Below are 3,078 nucleotides of genomic sequence, written 5' to 3'. Positions count from 1 at the left end.
AATTGCAGTCCAGTCATGTCACCTTTACAGTCCAGTCATTTCACAATTACAGTCCAATCATGTCACAATTACAGTCCAGTCATGTCACCATTACAGTCCAGTCATGTCACAATTACAGTCCAGTCATGTCACCATTACATTCCAGTCATGTCATCATTTCAGCCCAGTCATGTCACAATTACATTCCAGTCATGTCAACATTTCAGCCCAGTCACCTCACAATTACATTCCAGGCTTGTCACCATTAAATTACAGTCGTGTTTTCATTAGAGTCCAGTCATGTCCCAATTGCAGTCCAGTCATGTCACCATTACATTCCAGTGTGAAAGATTAACACTCTACTGAGTATCTGAAGTCACGGCCACATATCTGGTCCTTGTAAGGTAGCGCCATCTGCTGCCTATTCCTGTTATTATTTTGCGAGGCCGATCGTGCATATGAGTGTGTGTGCATGGCTCTGTGTGTTGGTGTGTGTGTCTGTCTGTCTGTGTTTGTGTCTGATTTTTTTTGTTTCGGTGTATATGTGTGAATGTGTGTCTCAGTTTGTGTGTATACCTGTGTGTCAATGTGTGTGCGTTGGAATCTTTTCACCCAATTTCACACTTCTATTGGCAGATACTTTTGGATGTTTGCGCCTTGGCGATTGGTTTTACTGACTCTGAACAACAATTGTCCAAACGGCTTAGAATTGGTGTTGGTTACTTCCCACATATGCCGAAGTAAAATTTTCTGAAGTTGGATAGAAAAAGCTAAAGTTACAAAGTTCCCGTGTCACACCGAAACAGTTGGTGTCACTGGCTAAAACTGCAACCCTTACAAATAAATAAATAAATAGACCACGTAGTGGGCGTTTAAGTGACTCAAGTTTATTTACAATGTTGTGGCCAAAAATTGCCAATATAACATTAGCCATTCAAGTCACGGCTATCTGTTGTCGGCAAATTGGTGCAGAGGTTCTGCAGAAATACATTTTCACAACATATGTCACTTAATAAAAAATCTTGTCAAAGTCTTGGAGTTGTCTCGGCAATCTGATAACATACTATCCCGCTATACGAAATCCAAGGAATCAAATCAAATGACAATTATCATCAGGGCAAAAATAATCAAGGAATCAGGTGCAGCACGTTTTTCTACAAATCAATTCCTATTTTGTCAGTAGTCGTGGCCGAGTGGTTAAGGCCATGGACTAGAAATCCATTGGGAAACTTCCCGGGCGTGCCGACTACGAACTTTGCTATCAGTTATTATAATTGTTCCACTGATTGAAGGAATGTTTCCACATTTATAACAATTGTGAGTTATGTAAACCTGTGGTTGTCACGTGGCGCAGACTTGCCCAATGCAAAGTTTACCACACTGAAATAATCACTTGATAATATTATAAGTAAAACTTATTTTAGATCAGCACATCAGAACAGACTTGTTGACCATAAACCTTTTGCACAAGTTATTGACAATACGTGTTCTGAATCATTTTTGTTGTTTATTTCTTATAAAACTCATCAGCATCTCAAAATAGAACAAGGACAGGATTCTGGAAGGTAAAGGGGGCAGCTGAGGTTTTGTAGAGGTGAGCTCTCTTTGCTGTTGGAAGGAAGACAGAAATATAAAAGCGTAATTGTTTTCGAAATAATTTCTCAGTGCGTTTAAAACTGAGAAAACACAGCTCTGATATGATAATAATAATAATAATAATAATAATGTTACTTTTCGTTGGTAAAACGTATAATTAAGTAAATGAGACTGTCCACTTCATTGTGTTTCGTTCGAACGTTAACCAAGTCATTGACTTCGACCATAATTTGATCACCAGCCTCTGATCTGGATTCAGACACCTCAACTTTTCGCCACGAGGGGGCCAGATTACTTAACACATCAGGCTGGTTTGCAGAAGAGGGAAGAAAAGCAGAATAACACAAGATTTGTTTTAAAAAAATTGAGAAATCTTCTAATTTATCAAATTAAATGTTTACATTGGAGATGCAGTGGTCAAACCCTGGTCTCATACTTGCTGCTAATAGCCAGTGGCATTTATGTTTCGATCATCACTAGGGAAGCACTGACTGACACTGGAGGAAAATATTATGTTTCTCTCCTATGATCAATCTTCTGTAAATATAGATTCTTACACATCTCAGATTTAACAGAGATCTACGTGGCTTGAGCGATATAATTGCAAATTATTAAATGTGAAAGAGAAATGGAGGCGACGGTATCAAAATTACGAATTCAAAATGCTCATGGTTCCTTCTAGATAATTGGAAGCAGTATTTTAGTCAATACTGTCATTTCTGAGCATAACGTGGACCACGTGGCCTAATGGATAAGGCGTCTGACTTCGGTGAACTTGAAGGCCATCAGAAGATTGCAGGTTCGATTCCTGCTGTGGTCTTTTGGCACAAATGTTTTTCTTATGATAAATGCATATTGTAGAGTAGTAATTCGTGTTTTTTTGACATACGTGATGCTGAACGAAACATTTGTTGAAGGCTGTTGCTTACAACAACAACAACTTGGATTCATACAGCGCCCTCCACGCCGGACGGCGTCTCAGAGCGTTTACACCACCAGTGTTGCTGTTATGTAATGCTAATAATGCCACTGTCGCGGTTCAGCTCCCACTTATGGTCACAAATTTCATTTATTAATTGTCTTTTTTTTCACTTTTGAAATTTTCGAGGAAAATATATTCTCGAGTCCGAACTTTTTGAAGTAAAAATATAAATGCAATCACAGAACAATTTATTTGATAAAGTGTCCCAACTGAGAGGAATCCTTGGATTTTTAACAAAGATTTTGTTGAGCATTTAAACGATCTACCAACAGCTACATTCCCTCCGCCACCTGAACACTACTCAGTGATACTAATGTAGGAGCATAACAGTCCTGTCAATAGTAGCAAAAATAATAATAATAATATTAAATATGAAATACACATAATAACGTCCTGTCAATAAATGTAAAGATTAAATTGAAATCCTCTTGACCATTTACTTACTTCTCCAGATGATATTCTCTCACAGATTCTTCCAAGTCTTTACTCACCACAAGCTCTATGCTGGTCGGTTGTTTCTC

General features: G+C 38.2%; 1 non-coding gene across 1 annotated transcript; it reads left to right on the top strand.

Moving 5' to 3' along the window:
• The first annotated feature begins 2,308 nt into the window (after window positions 1-2,308).
• On the top strand, window positions 2,309-2,395 carry trnar-ucg. Its single transcript is given in 2 exon segments — window positions 2,309-2,345; window positions 2,360-2,395. It is a non-coding gene; the product is annotated as a tRNA-Arg (tRNA).
• The last annotated feature ends 683 nt before the right edge of the window (window positions 2,396-3,078 follow it).

The sequence above is a fragment of the Callorhinchus milii genome, unplaced genomic scaffold, assembly GCF_018977255.1.
Source record: "Callorhinchus milii isolate IMCB2004 unplaced genomic scaffold, IMCB_Cmil_1.0 Scaffold51, whole genome shotgun sequence".
Taxonomy (NCBI): Eukaryota; Metazoa; Chordata; class Chondrichthyes; order Chimaeriformes; family Callorhinchidae; genus Callorhinchus; species Callorhinchus milii.
This window is presented reverse-complemented; position numbering and strand designations above follow the sequence as displayed.